Below are 16,992 nucleotides of genomic sequence, written 5' to 3' on the forward strand. Positions count from 1 at the left end.
TATGCACCTAGAAAATATAGTATTTGACTTATATGGGAAAGTATATTAAATTATCATGACAATTTCCAGAGCCACACTTTAAGAAAGAAGAAAATTGAGAAAAATGTTTAATTTATTCAAGAAAAAAAATGTATAAGCCAATGGTTTTATATCCAAAACAACGACAAAGTGCACAGATAAGCTTTTAACAACATGAAAGCACTCAAAAAATAATGTTCCCATGAGCATTTCCTCCAAAATATACCATAGAATAACATATAGATAACCACAATGACCAGAGAGACCCAGACATAAGGACTGATGTGAGCATTAAACATATGGTTGCCCATAGAATTAAGATGACACGAGAGCTAAGACGAAGACAGTATACAATGACTATGCATTCTGACCATTTGTTTATGAAGGGATTGTGGTAAACAATGGAGAAAGATAAAAAGTAAAATGATCAATAGTCATTTAAGTGCTAATACTTGTACTGTTATTCTAAAAGTAATATATAACAAATGAGAAATTATTGAATATCCAAATTTTATCATCTTCTTCTTTAGAACCAAGAGATAACAAAAACATCAAAGTTCTGTAGTCTTGAGTTTTACATAAAAATATCAATATACATTTTTAAGGTGTTATATCTTGGGTGAATTAAACTACAAAGCGATAGTATTCCATACCAACTAAAATAAAATGATAAATTAAAAAGAACTCTGACTACTCTTAAGTGTAAGTGTGGGAGAAGATGCAGGCCGACTGAAGCATCAATTTTCTTCTAGTGGGACTATGTATTGATCTAACCTCTGGCAAAAACCCTGTTTGATAGTATCTTTTGAATCTGTTACAAGTTTTACTCTTTTGTATAACTACAACAGAATTACATATCTATTTTCACCAAAATATAGGTGTAAACATGTTATTGCTGCATTATTGATAACAGTAAAAAATTAGAAACAACTAAAACGTCAATCAAACTTAGAATAACACATTGTAATATATTCATACAAAAATATATTTAATGAAAAACTGATGTATATAATCACTCCGGTGAATTCCCAAATCATAATATTGAAAGAAGAATGTTAGACACGAAAATCCCACTGCTTTGATTCAATTTATGCAAAGTTTGAAAACAAGCTAAACTAAGCTATGGTGCTAAAAGTTAGGTAATTTATTTTTATTGTGGAAATGGGGTTAATAACTAAGTAGGCCCTGTAAAGGTTTCTGCAGTTTAAAGGTGTTACATTTCTTGAAATGTATAGTGGCTATATGTGTATGCTTTCTATATAATAATTTATCAAATATAGGTGTACACATACACTTGTAAATTTTTCCGTGTGTATGCTATAATAGATAATTGACGCTCTGGTAAACCTTGTATACCCCAGCTACTGAGGATGTCTGAGACTGATAGCTCAGAGGTGACTTCCTCCCTTGAAATTGCCCTTGGCCACAGAGAACTCTATTCTAAAAGTATTCTCCTACTAGGGAGACACCATACTCCGTCACTGGATCATGCAATGATATAAAGGCCTAGACACTATATTTCATGTCAGAAAAACACTGAAGAGCCATTCCAGTTCTAAAGCTTTATTGAAACTGTGTTATGGGTTGACTTCTCTTTCTGCTCAATCCTGCTTTTTTTGGTTCATCACAGATAACATCTACCAAGAGCATTCCCCAATAAATCCTCTCTGCATAAAACTCTCCATCTTAGAGACTATGTCTAGGGAACTTCATATGATTCTGTTGTTACTAGAAGGGGTCCTAGAAAACAAACTGTAGAATAATATTCCAAAGCTGGATCAAAATGTTCAGGCCATCTAGCAATGAGGGCTGCATTGCTGGTGGTAAATGGAGGATGAGTAGACTTCACATTTCACAGTTGATAAAACTGTTGCAAGTAGTGAACTCAGAACTCAAGTGCAGTACTGGTAGAAGAAGACACACTGGCTATGTAATTACTTCTGGAACTTAATGTCATATAGAAAATAGTAAGTATAAGGACTACAAAGTAAATAGACTTTATTGAGAATCATTTTATTTTAATTTAAGCGTTGATAATGATGAGCTCAGGTGATTAATTAGTTATCATTCCAAGGTAAAATGTGAAAGCCAGAAGGATTCTTGGCAGAATCTAAGGAGACTCTAATCATCTGCCACTGGTGGGCAGTCACTAGAGGACTAAATTCAAAAGTTAATAATACAACTAGTGGAGCTTCAGAGATAGTTGGATTCTCAGCCTCAGCAGGTTTCGTAAGCCAATGTCAAGATACTAACAAGAAAGAAATATTCCTCTTAGATTTGGAATGAAGATAATTGATTAGACGTAGATGAAAACCTTGAAGTTCTATTTTCCCCCCAAATGCTCTTTTTTGGTGGAAGCATCTTCTAATTCCTTTGATACAAGACAGTGGTATTATTTTAAAGAAAGCATTGCTTGGAGATAATACAGAAATTTCAAATGACTTAGGTCCTTTAAAAGACAATGCTTCCGTCTAAGACCCCCACACACTAAGGAACTATCCTTTTTCCCTTCCAGGCAAATATTCCAATAATAAGGGTTAAATACCAGCACATTCCAATGAGACAAGTGCTGAACTAGTTAAGGGAAGAAAGAGACTATATGTAAAGGAATTGTAGCAGCTGTCTAATAGGTACCATGGGAGCCAGGCGAACATGAATGAAACTGGATCCTGAAGGTGATGTAAAAAGGAGCATAGAACTTAGAGTTGGATATGAGATACTTTATCAATATGGAGCACTCTCTCATGATATGTAATTTAACACACTGGCAAGGACACCAGGAAACACTGATATATTAGCAGAAAGGCACTAGGGAAGTTTGAAAAAGTAATGGCCCATATAAATGTAGCAGAAGTGCCAGAATTGTGTGACAGATAGAAGACGAAGGCATTAAATGTGCATGCTACAGTGGCATACTATGTAAGATCAGAATAACCATCAGTAAACTATATTCCAAGAAAGATTAGAAGCACAGCTAATTCACTAAAGCAACACGCATTACACTGGTGAAAAAGGCACTGTCATTTCTGAACTCAGTATGGTTCTCCTCTATAGGCCAGGGAATACTGTGACAGGACTGGCCTCCCTGAAAGAAACAGGTATGAGAGTATCCTGAAATAAAAAGAAGCCAGACAGTGGCTCTTAACTGTCAAAGCAAGAAGGACACATTTACCACCCTGGGAACCAAAGCTGAAGTGGCAGGCAGAGGAGGCGTGCACCTCAGAGATGTTATATATATGATTATATATATGCATGATATATGACTAGTGATATGATTATACATATGATTAATATAACACAATATTTTCAAAGACAACTTAGGAAACCATCAAATATGTTTCTAAATTTACATAATTAAAATAAATAAAGAATGGATAATTAGGAGACTGAATGCAACTACACTAATAAAATATTGTTTTCCCTTTCCCAGTCCTAAGACCTGAGTGCAGTTCTCAGATCCAGAATCAGTGGCGTGAGAAAGGATGAGGCAACACCACAAGTATATTAAAAAGTAATTCCTCCTATTCTTTCTGAAAATAACTGACAATTATGTAGTAAATAAGGACATTTGAAGGAAAGGACGTAGCCACACCTTTTGGGGATTATTGGATATGGATCTGAATTGGCATTGATATCTGTGGACCCAAAGCACCACCATTTTCCTCTTGTTAGAGTGACATTATTAATGAAGTTCTGGAACATGTCTGGTTCACTATGGATCTAATGGATCTATGAACTGTCCAGTGGGCATGTTCCTGATTTCTAAATATAACCTGAATAAAGAGACTTGGTAGTTGGCAGAATCCCAACATTGATTTGTTAGTTTGTGTGATAAGAGGTATTATAGTGGGGAAGGCCCATTGGAAACTTCTTAAACTATTCATTTCCCCAGAAAAAAAAATAAGAAACAATATTATATATTTGAAAAAATTGATTAGTGTCACTTTAAAATATTAAAAGATAACTGGTGTCTTGCCTGCTTTGTGCTGCTATAACTGCATAACTGAGACTGGGTAATTTATAATGAACAGAAATTGGTTTGGCTCACTGTTCTGAAGGCTGGGCACTCCAATGGCATGTTTCTGGCATCTGGTCAGCCACTGATGAGAACCTTCTTGCTGGGTCATCCTAGCAGAAGACAGAAAGACAAGAGAGCAAATGAGAGCTAGAGGGGGCCTAACTAGTTTTTATAGCAAATGCATTATTTTGATAACAAACCCATACCTGAGATAACTAACCCACTCCAGTGATAATGGTATTAATCCACTCATGACATCAGAGCCCTTATAACCTAATCGACTCTTTAAAGGTCTCACCTCTAAACACTGTTGCATTGGGGATTAACTTTCCAACACATTGATGTTGCGGGACACATTTCATCCATAGCAACAGGTGTGATTGTCCCCACCAGATTCCCATATAATTCAGTGCTCTAGCCCCTAAAAAAAATAGATTATATGGATCACAGTGGCCTCATATAAACTTTACTTAGTAGTAGCTCTAATTACAGCTATTATGCCAAATACGGTATCTTTGCTAGAGCAGATTAATTTAGCTTATGGCACATGTAGCTATTGACCTGGCTAACAGCTTATTTTCCGTATCATATTTAAAGGAGCATAACAAATAGCGCCACATGAGATGAACAACAGTATATACTTATGATTTAGTCTCAAAGCTGTTAATTTTCTGAAGGTAAACACCCTCTGGACATTCACCAGATAATTACTTTGGTCTATTTTGGTGTTTATATCACGTTGATAGGAGGATGAACAGGAAGTGGCAACTCACAAGGAGGGCGAAGTAAGATACACAGGCCCTAGAGGGTGGGAGATAAACTCTATAAAGATTCAAGAATGTGCCATGTAGGTGAAGTTTTGTGGCTCCAGAAATCCAGGTCATATTGGTACACCCAATCGAATGTATAGGACGAATAATCAAATTTTGCATATCCCACAAGTAAGAAACACAGGACCTCATAAGATGCTGATTTCTGGAGGCAGCATATTCTTGGGAAACTTGGTCCTAATTCATTTCCTCAGTGATTTGAAAGACTGTCAGCTTTCAGTGATACCTAAAGCAAGAAAGGCCTCAAAAGGGACCAGGCTATGGTAAAAGGAGACATTCCACCTAGGTGCTATGACCTGGGAGTCCTTACGGCTCTGCACCATTTTTTACAAAATTTTCAATAATAATGAAATTATTTCATATTTTCACTGTCCAATATAATAACTAATGGTCATAAGTCTGAAATAAAGCTTCCAGCAGGTCCATGGCCACTCTGGAGATTTTGGGGAGAATCCTTCCTTGCCTGTCCTAGATTCTGGTGACTGCTGATATGCCTTGGCATCCCTCATTGTATGTCTCAAAACTCCTTCTGCCCCATTCACACAGATGATTGTCTAGGATAAGCTGCTTCTCTCAAGATCTTTTACTTTATCACATCCTTTGCTATATCCGGTAATATTCACAGGTTATTGATATTAGGATATGAGCATATTTTTTTTCAGAGCCAAATTCAACCCACTACAGGAAGCCTGTGTTATTTGTCAGCTCTTATGAAGCTTATAGATGGGTGCAGATGCAAGAGAGACTACAAATGAACAACAACAACAACAAAAATCAGCCAGCAACTGGTACCTGCAGATAATTGAAGCTATATTATAGAAAGTCACTAGGTAACTGTTTAAGATTAATTTTTCTGGAAAGTCTCTAGGAATTAGACAATAATCCAAATCACAAGAAAAAATTAGGAGTTCAAATACCTTGAGGAAGAGCTTCCTAGGCAAAGGGAAAAGTTAATGTAGAGACAAAAGCTACAACAGGTATGGCATATTAAATAAATGAAAAACAAAACCATATAGCTAGAAAATAGTAGATAAACTTGGAGGTGTAGACATGGACCAAATCATATAGTACCTTGTAAACCAGAGTAAGGAATTTATCGATTAGTAACACTTACGTTCTGTAGCCTCACATAGCTTCCAAATTTCTTAACATAGTAAACATTATGTGTTGCTCCTTAGACACTTGTTGCAATCTGATATCCTTAAAGTAATTTCTTCCTAACCTCTGTTTGTTATCAATGTTGGGATGACGCTTTGCATAAATAATTTATTTCAAATTACTATGTCACCTGAATCGTTATATTAGCACAAGATGTGAAGTGTCTGATTCCAATCATAATTATAAAAATGATTGGTCCATGTTATGTATCTCAAAATCCTTGCTAGTTGATTAATTTGCTGAGTGAAACTTTTTATATTAAAAACTAACAAGTACAAATAAGAAGGTATGCTTTTATTTACATAGCATTTCTCATAAATCAATCAACAAGGGCAGGATAAATTGTTTTGATTGAATAAACAGAGAATTTCCAAAGGTCACTTTCACTTTGTGTTAGAGTAACATATCTGTTTAATTTCTATCTTTGTGGGTACATAGTAGTTGTATATATTTATGGGGTACATTAGATGTTTTGATACAGACATGCAATGCATAATAATCATATCATAGACAATGGGATATTCATCCTTTCAAGCATTTATTCTTTGTGTTACAAACAATTCAATTATATTATTTTATTTATTTCAAAGTGTACATATTGACTATGGTCACATTTGTGCTATCAAATAGTAGGTCTTATTCATTCTTTTTAATTTTTTGTACCCATTAACCATCCCCACCTCCACCAAGCATCCCCCCTACCCTTCCAAGCCTCTGGTAACCATCATTCTATTCTCTATGTCCATAAGTTCGATTGTTTTGATTTTAGAACCCACAAATAAGAGAACATGTGATATCTGTCTTTATTTGCCTGGCTTATTTCACGTAACATAATGATCTCCATTTCCATTCAGACTGATGCAAATGACAGGCTCTCATTCCTTTTTATAGCACAATAGTACTCCATTGTCAACATGTACTACAGTTTATTTATTCACTCATCTGTAGATGGACACTTAAGTTGCTTCCAAATCTTGGCCATTTTGAACAATGCTACAACAAACATAGTAGTGCAGATATCTCTTTGATATATTGATTTCCTTTCTTTTCAGTATATACTCAGCAGTGGGATGGCTGGGTCATGTGGTAACTTTAATTTTACTTTTTTCAAGAACCTCTAAACTGTTTTTCATAGTGACTATACTAATTTACCTTCCCACGAACATTGTACAAGGCTTCCCTTTCCTCCACATCCTCACCATCATTTGTTATTGCCTGTCTTTTGGATATAAGCCATTTTAACTAAGGTGAGATGATATCTCATTGTAGTTTTGATTTGTAGTTCTCTGATGAACAATGATGTAGAGCATCTTTTCATATACTTGCTTGCCATTTTTATGTCTTATTTTGAGAAATATCTATTAATATCTTTTGCCCATTTTCAAATCAGATTATTAGATTTTTTTCCTATGGAATTGTGTGAGCCCCTTATATATTCTGATTTTTAATCTCTTGTCCGACGTATGGATAGTTTGCAAGTATTTTCTCCTACTTTGTGGGTGTTTTTCTTCACTTTCTTCATGTCTTATTTGCTGTGCACCTAGAAAATATAGCATTTGACTTATATGGGAAAGTATATTAAATTATTATGACAATTTCCAGAGCCACGCTTTAAGAAAGAAGAAAATTGAGAAAAATGTTTAATGTATTCAAGAAAAAAAAATGTATAAGCCAATGATTTTATATCCAAAACAACTGACAAAGTGCACAGATAAGCTGTTAACTTTTTAACTTGCTGTGATCCCAATTGTGCATTTTTGCTTTGGTTGCTTGCACTTGTGGGGTATTCCTCAAGAAATTTTTTGCTCAGACTAATTCCCTGGAGATTTTCCCCAGTGTTTTCTTGCAGTAATTTCACTGTTTGAGGTCTTAAATTTAAGTTTTTAATCCATTTTGTTTTGATTTTTGTGAATGGCAAGAGATAGGAATCTAGTTTCATTCTTTTGCATATAGATATTCAGTTTTCTCAGCACCATTTATTGAAGAGATTATCTTTTTCTCAGTGTATGCTCTTGGTAACTTCGTCAAAAATGAGTTCACTGTAGGTGTGTGGATTTGTTTCTGAGTTCTCATTGGTCTATATGTGTGGGGTTTTTTGTTTGTTTGGTTGGTTGGTTGGTTGATTGTTTTTTTTGTTTGTTTTTTGTTTTTCGTTTTTTTGCCAATACCATGCTGTTTTGTTACTATAGCTCTGCAGAATACTTTGAAATCAGATATTGTGATTCCTTTAGTTTTTTTTGTTTTTTTTTGTTTGTTTGTTTGTTTGTTTTGGATAGCTTTTGCTGTTCTGGGTCGTTTGTAGTGGCCTATTAATTTTAAGATTTTTCTCTATTCCTGCAAGGAATGTCATTAGTATTTTGATAGAGATTGCATTGAACCTGTAGATTACTTTGAGTAGTATGGACATTTTACCATATCCATACGGTAAAATTTAACAATTTAAAATATTGTTTTTTTCCAATCCATAAACATGAAATTTTTTTTCACTTTTTGGTATCTTCTTCAGCTTCTTTCATCAATGTTTTATAATTTTCACTACAGAGATCTTACACTTCTTTGGTTAAGTTAATTCCTAGGTATTTAATTATTGGCTATTGTAAATGGGATTACTTTTTTGACATTTTTTCAGATTGTTCACTGTTGGCATATTGGAATGCTACTGAATTTTGTATGTTGATTTTGTGTCTGGCAATTTTAATGAACTTGTTGATCACACATAAAAATGGCGATAGTTTCTAATGGTTTTCTTGTGGAGTCTTTAGGTTTTCCTGAATATAAGATCATATCATCTACAAACATGGATTATTTGATTTCTTCCTTTCCAATTTTGATGCCTTTATTTCTTTCTCTTGTCTGATTGCTCCAGCTAGGACTTCCAGGATTACGTTGAATAACAGTGGTCACAGTGAGCATCCTCATCATGTTCCAGGTCTCGGAGAAAAGGCTTTCAGTTTTTCTCCATTCTGCATGAAATTAGGGTGTGGGTTGGTCATGTGGCTTTTATTATGTTGTTATTCTTCTATAACCAGTTTTTATATTTTTTTATCATGAAGGAATGTTAAACTTTATCAATTGCTTTATAGGCATCAGTTGAAATGATCATATGGGTTTTGTCCTTCATTCTGTTGATATGATGTATCACATTGATTGATTTGCATATGTTAAACCATGCTTGCATCCTGGGATAAACCCTACTTGGTCATGATGAATAATCTTTCTAATGTATTGTTGAATTTGATTTGCTAGTATTGTGTTGAGTATTTTTACATCAATACACATCAGAGTTATTTACCAGTAGTTTTCTTTTTTTGATGTGTCTTTGTCTGGTATTGGTATTAGAGTAATACTGGCTCATATAACGAGTTTGGAAGTATTCCCGCCACCTCAACTTTTAAGAATAGTTCAAGTAGTATTGGTTTTACTTCTTTAAATGTTTGGTAGAATTGAGCAACAAAGACAATGGGTTCTGGGCTTTTCTTTACTGGGAAACTTTTTATTATGGCTTTGATCCCATTACTTGTTGCCGGTCTGTTCAGGTTTTGGATTTCATCATGGTTCAATCTTGGTAGGTTGAATTTGTCCATTTATTTTAGATTTTCCAATTTACTGGCATATAGTTGCTCATCATAGCCTCTAATGATCCTTTGAATTTCTGAAGTATCAATTGTAATGTTTCTTTCATCTCTGATTTTATTTATTTTGGTCTTCTTTCTTTTTTCTTAGTCAGTCTTGCTAAAGGTTTGCCAAATTTGTTAAATGTTTTAATAAAACCAGCTTTTTATTTCATTGATCTTTTGTATTTTTTAATTTTAATTTTATTTATTTCTGCTCTAATCTTTATTTTTTTCTTCTACTAATTTTGGGTTTGATTGGCTCTTGCTTTTCTAGTTCCTTTAGATGCATCACCAGGTGATATATTTGAAGTTTTTCTGCTTTTTAAATGTAAGCACTTAATAGCTATAAAATTTCCTCTTAGTACAGCTTTTCTTGTATCCCATAGGTTTTAGTATGTTGTGTTTCCATTATCATTTGTTTCAAGAAATTTTCAATTTCCTTCTTAATTGCTTCATTGAATCACTGGTCATTCAGCAGCATGTTGTTTAATCTCAATGTATCTTTGTGGTTTCCAAATTTCTATTGTCATCGATTTCTAATTTTACCTTGTTGTGGTCAGAAAAGATGCTTGATTTTATTTTATTTTATTTTTTTATTTTTTATTATTATTATACTTTGAGTTTTAGGGTACATGTGCACAATGTGCAGGTTAGTTACATATGTATACATGTGCCATGCTGGTGTGCTGCACCCATTAACTCGTCATTTAGCATTAGGTATATCTCTTAAAGCTATCCCTCCCCCCTCCCCCCACCCCGCAACAGTACCCAGAGTGTGATGTTCCCCTTCCTGTGTCCATGTGTTCTCATTGTTCAATTCCCATCTATGAGTGAGAATATGGAGTGTTTGGTTTTTTGTTCTTGTGATAGTTTACTGAGAATGATGACTTCCAATTTCATCCATGTCCCTACAAAGGACATGAACTCATCATTTTTTTATGGCTGCATAATATTCCATGGTGTATATGTGCCACATTTTCTTAATCCAGTCTATCATTGATGGACATTTGGGTTGGTTCCAAGTCTTTGCTATTGTGAATAGTGCCTCAATAAACATATGTGTGCATGTGTCTTTATAGCAGCATGATTTATAGTCCTTTGGGTATGTACCCAGTAATGGGATGGCTGAGTCAAATGGTATTTCCAGTTCTAGATCCCTGAGGAATCGCCACACTGTCTTCCACAATGGTTGAACTAGTTTACAGTCCCACCAACAGTGTAAAAGTGTTCCTATTTCTCCACATCCTCTCCAGCACCTGTTGTTTCCTGACTTTTTAATGATTGCCGTTCTAACTGGTGTGAGATGGTATCTCATTGTGGTTTTGATTTGCATTTCTCTGATGGCCAGTGATGATGAGCATTTTTTCATGTGTCTTTTGGCTGCATAAATGTCTTCTTTTGAGAAGTGTCTGTTCATGTCCTTCACCCACTTTTTGATGGGGTTGTTTGTTTTTTTCTTGTAAATTTGTTTGAGTTCATTGTAGATTCTGGATATTAGCCCTTTGTCAGATGAGTAGGTTGCAAAAGTTTTCTCCCATTTTGTAGGTCGCCTGTTCACTCTGATAGTCGTTTCTTTTGCTGTGCAGAAGCTCTTTAGTTTAATTAGATCCCATTTATCCACCATGATCAAGTGGGCTTCATCCCTGGGATGCACAACTGGTTCAATATACGCAAATCAATAAATGTAATCCAGCATATAAACAGAACCAAAGACAAAAACCACATGGTTATCTCAACAGATTCAGAAAATGCCTTTGACAAAATTCAACAACCCTTCATGCTAAAAACTCTCAATAAATTAGGTATTGATGGGACGTATTTCAAAATAATAAGAGCTATCTATGACAAATCCACAGCCAACAGCATACTGAATGGGCAAAAACTGGAAGCATTCCCTTTGAAAACTGGCACAAGACAGGGATGCCCTCTCTCACCACTCCTATTCAACATAGTGTTGGAAGTTCTGGCCAGGGCAATTAGGCAGGAGAAGGAAATAAAGGGCATTCAATTAGGAAAAGAGGAAGTCAAATTGTCCCTGTTTGCAGATGACATGATTGTATATCTAGAAAACCCCACTGTCTCAGCCCAAAATCTCCTTAAGCAGATAAGCAACTTCAGCAAAATCTCAGGATAAAAAATCAATGTACAAAAATCACAAGCATTCTTATACACCAACAACAGACAAACAGACAGCCAAATCATGAGGGAACTCCCATTCACTATTGCTTCAAAGAGAATAAAATACCTAGGAATCCAACTTACAAGGGATGTGAAGGACCTCTTCAAGGAGAACTACAAACCACTGCTCAATGAAATAAAAGAAGATACAAAGAAATGGAAGAACATTCCATGCTCATGGGTAGGAAGAATCAATATCGTGAAAATGGCCATACTGCCCAAGGTAATTTATAGATTCAATGCCATCCCCATCAAGCTACCAATGACTTTCTTCACAGAATTGGAAAAAACTACTTTAAAGTTCATATGGGACCAAAAAAGAGCCCGCATCACCAAGTCAATCCTAAGCCAAAAGAACAAAGCTGGAGGCATCACGCTACCTGACTTCAAACTATACTACAAGGCTACGGTAACCAAAACAGCATGGTACTGGTACCAAAACAGAGATATAGAGCAATGGAACAGAACAGAGCCCTCAGAAATAACGCCGCATATGTACAACTATCTGATCTTTGACAAACCTGAGAAAAACAAGCAATGGGGAAAGGATTCCCTATTTAATAAATGGTGCTGGGAAAATTGGCTAGCCATATGTAGAAAGCTGAAACTGGATCCCTTCCTTACACCTTATACAAAAATTAATTCAAGTGGATTAAAGACTTAAACATTAGACTGAAAACCATAAAAACCCTAGAAGAAAACCTAGGCATTACCATTCAGGACATAGGCATGGGCAAGGACTTCATGTCTACAACACCATGATGCTTGATTTTATTTCAACTTTTTTGAATGCTTTCAGACTTGTTTTGTGACCTAATGTAAGATCTATCCTTGAGAATAATCCATGTGCTGAGGAAAAGAATGTGTATTTCACAGATCTTTGATGAAATGTTCTCTAAATATGTACTAGATCCATTTGTTCTATAGTGCAGATTAAGTTGGGTGTTTCTTTGTTAATTTTCTTTCTGAAAGATCTGTCCAGTGCTGAAAGTGGGGTGATGAAGTCTCCATCTATTATTTTATTGGAGCTTATCTCTCCATTTAGCTCTAATAATATTTGCTTTACATATCTGAGTGCTCCAGTGTTGGGTGCATATATGTTTAAAATTGTTGTGTCCCCTTGCTGAATTAACCTCCTTATCATTATATAGTTACCTTCTTTGTCTCTTCCTAATGTTTTTGTCTTGAAATCTATTTTGTCTAAGTATAGCAACTCCTGCTCTTTTTTGGTTTCCATTGGCATGAACTGTGTTTTTCCATCCCTTTATTTTCAGTCTATGTGTGTCTTTATAGGTGAAGTGCATTTCTTACAGGCAACAGATCAATGGTTCTTGCTTTTTTATTCATCCAGACACTCTATACGTTTTGATTGGTGAATCTATTTACATTCAATGCTATTTTTGATAAGTAAGGATTTAATCCTGCCATTTTTTAACTTTGTTTTCTAGTTGTTTTGTGGTCTCTTTCTTGTGAGACATACCTTTTAAACAATGGTCAGTTTTTCACATGACTTGTTTTTTGTAGTGTAATTTAGAAGGCATTGCTTAAATAAATCTCCTACAATACCTTACGGTGTTTCTGTGAAATTTCCATGGGGTAAAAATATTCATCTTACGAAATTCTTTTCCAAAATGTATATACCTTAAAAAGGTAACATATTAAGCCATTGATGTGCCGTTGTTTAATAAGAGATTAGAAAACAAGTCAATTAATTTACCCAAACACAGGTTGCAAACCAGCTGCTCTTAGCAGAATCTGGCTGCAATCTTGTTTTGTTTGGCTAACAAAAAAGTGTTTGTGCAATGCTTGAATTTTAATGACTTTAAACAAGTGTTTAAATGCTTCTTCCCATTTTCCAGTGACCCTTCTGAATTTCTATCTTGTTTATACCAGGCTCAAATTATGTATTTATGTTATTTTTTAGCATTTGTGTTTGTGACCTCCATCAAAGTACCAATATGTTTATGGAGTGAGAGAAGGCACCACCTCAAGCTAGTGTAGTTGTGCAGCTCACAGAGAACATGTCTAGCAATTATTAGAGTGCCTTTCTAGGTCCTCTTTTATTAACATATCCCCACTCTATGCTGATAATCTCACCCTATGTTGATGACTCTCAAATATACATAGTTGTCCTTTCTTCTGAACTACGATTATATACAATCTTCTCTTGTACTTGGCACTTAGATTTCTGCAGACATCGCCAAAATTTCACTTTCTAGCTTGCCTCTTATGTTTTCCATTTCAGTTAAAGGCCCAGTATTGCTTTAATGTGAGCTACTTGGGGGCAAAGATACCCCTATATCTCTAGCAAAAGAGACCTAGTCTTGGTCATAGTGGGTGCTCCATTTTTGTTTTTAATTTTTTATTTGGAGATAAAACTCACAAGAAGTTGCAAAAATAGTAGTTTTCATGTAACCTTCACTCAACTTTTTCCCCAATAACAACATATTATATAGTCATAGTACATTTTTTAAAGCTAGAAAATTGATATTGGTATAAATATTATTAGTTAAACTATAATTTTTTTCAGATTTTACCAAATTTTACACACACTTGTATTCCAAATTTTACACACATTTGTATTCTTCTTTTTAGGGTATAGTGTGACAAAATTTTATCACATGTATAGATTGGTTTAACAACCACTGCAAACATTACACAAATATGCTACATTGCCGGAAAGAAACTCCCTCTTGCTTCCTCTTCATAGTCAGACTCTACCCTATCCCTAAACCCTAGATACTTATTCTCCATCAATACAGTTTTGTCATTTTGGCAGTGTTGTATAAATGAAATCGTATAATATGTAACCCTTTGAGATGGGCTTTTATTTTCATTCAGCATTATACCCTTTCAATCCATCCTACTTGGTGGGTGCCTGTATAAATATAATTTATTTCTTTATATAGCTAGGTAATATTTCATAGTGTGTATGTATGTATGTACCACAGCTTGTTCATACATTTGCCTATTCAATAACATTTTACTTGTTTTCAGTTTTATCTATTACAAATAAAGCCGCTCTGAACTGTTATGCACAGGTTTTTGAATAGACACAAATTTTTATTTCTTGAGTATAAATATATACACAGAAGTGATCACTAGATCATACAGTAAGTGAATGTTTAACTTCATAAGAAATGGACAAAGAGGTGACAAATACCTCTTCAAGGTGGCTATACCGTTTTACATTCCTACCAGCAAAGTCAGAGAGTTCTAGTAGCTCTGCATCATTGCTAGCACTTGATATTATCAGTATTCTTTTTTTTTATTTTAGTCATTCTCATTGCTGTGTGTGGTATAGGTATCTCATTATGACTCTAATTTGTTCTCTAATCTGGCTTATGATGTGAACATTTTTTATATATTTAGTTGACATCTGCATATGCTTTTTGGTGAAACATCTTTCTCTATATATTGTAGAAGGGATTTGACTAACTTCTTCTGTGCTTTGCAAATGTTATCTCCCAGTCTGTGGCTTAACTTTTTATCCTCTTCACTAGGTGTTTGACGGAAAAATGCTAATTTTGATGAAGTTTCAATTTATCCTTTTTTTCTGGATCACCTTTTTGGTGTCATGTTTAAGAACACTGAAACTAGCCTTTTGTTACAAAGATTTTCTCCTAAAAGATTTATAGTTCAATGTTTTAAATTTGTATCTATTATCCATTTTAAGTAAATTTATGTGTGACATGAAGTTTGGGTTAGATTCATACTGTTTCAAATAATGTATTGAAAAGGCTACTCTTCATCGAATTGCTTTTGCTATATATTTGTGGGTCAATTTATACATTTTCTATTCTGCTCCATTGATTTACATGTCTGTCCCTCCTCCAACACCACACTGACTTAGTTAGGGTGGTTATATAGTTTTAAAATTGGGGAATATAATTCCTTAAACTTTAGTCTTCTTTTTCAATATTATATTTAGCTAGTCTACTTTCTTCATCTTTCATGTAAGTTTTAGAATTAGCTTGTCTATATCTGAAAAACATCGCTACTGAAATTTTGATAACATTGCATTAAAATTATAGATCAATTTAGGGATAATTAATATCTTTACTATGTTGACTCTTCTAATTCATAAATATATGCCTTTCTATTTATGTAGGCCTACTTTAATTTTTCCATCTGTATTTTATAATTGTCAGTCTATGGATATCAGGCATTTTTAAAGTATATAACTATTTCATTTTTTGGAGTAATTTTAAATTGTATTGAATTTAATTTTTATGTTCAACACTGATACAGTCATATGCCACTTAACAATCTTTTGGTCAACATTGAGCCACATCTCTGAAAATCATTCTATAAGTTGTGACATAACAGAACTAAAACATTACTATTACTTATCTACATCATAGCCTTCCTAACATCATAACAATGCATTACTCACATGTTTGTGGGATTCTGATGTAAACAAACCCTCTCAGCTATCAGTTGTATAAAAGTATAGCAATACAATTATGTAACGTACATAATACTTGATAATGATAATAAATTACCATGTTACAGGCTTATGTATTTACTATACTACACATTTTGTCATTTTAGAGTTTACTCTTTCTGCTTGTTAAAAAAGGTAAAATGTAAAAAAGCTTCAGGCAGGTCCTTCAGGAGGTATCCCAAAAGAAGGTATTGTTATCATAGGAGATGACTGCTCCAAGCAGGTCAGAGACCTTCCAGTGAGACAAGATGTGGAGGTGGAAGGCAGTAATATTGATGATTCTTAACCTGTGTGGTGTAGGCTAATGATTGGGTTTGTGTCTTAGCTTTTAACAAAGACATTTAAAAAGTGAAAGAAAAATAAAGAAACAATGTAAAAATAGAAAAAAGGTTAAATAATGACATAAGGAAAGATAATATTTTTGTATAGCTGTACAATGTTTATGTTTAAGTATTACTACAAAGAGTTATGAATTACTGAATTATAAAGAGTCAAAAAGTTAAAAAATTAAGTTTATAGGGAGGCCGAGGCGGGCGGATCAGAAGGTCAGGAGATCGAGACCATCCTGGCTAACATGGTGAAACCCCGTCTCTACTAAAAATACACAAAATTAGCCGGGCACAGTGGCAGGCGCCTGTAGTCCCAGCTACGCAGGAGGCTGAGGCAGGAGAATGGGGTGAACCCGGGAGATGGAACTTGCAGTGAGCCGAGATCGCGCCACTGCACTCC

At 34.6% G+C, this 16,992-nt stretch overlaps 1 protein-coding gene across 2 annotated transcripts in view; it reads right to left on the minus strand.

Annotated features, from left to right (window-relative positions):
* Positions 1-2,029: 2,029 nt before the first annotated feature.
* The window catches only part of LOC129398018 (putative uncharacterized protein CCDC28A-AS1), a 228,352-nt gene continuing 213,389 nt past the window's right edge, over positions 2,030-16,992 (minus strand). The window contains exon 5 of one of the 2 annotated variants that reach the window (XR_010112445.1): positions 2,030-4,146. The gene's annotated coding sequence lies outside the window, so the exon portion shown is untranslated. The remainder of the gene's footprint in view (positions 4,147-16,992) is intronic. The other variant, XR_010112446.1, reaches the window with a different exon arrangement.

The sequence above is a fragment of the Pan paniscus genome, chromosome 5 (assembly GCF_029289425.2).
Source record: "Pan paniscus chromosome 5, NHGRI_mPanPan1-v2.0_pri, whole genome shotgun sequence".
Lineage (NCBI taxonomy): Eukaryota > Metazoa > Chordata > Mammalia > Primates > Hominidae > Pan > Pan paniscus.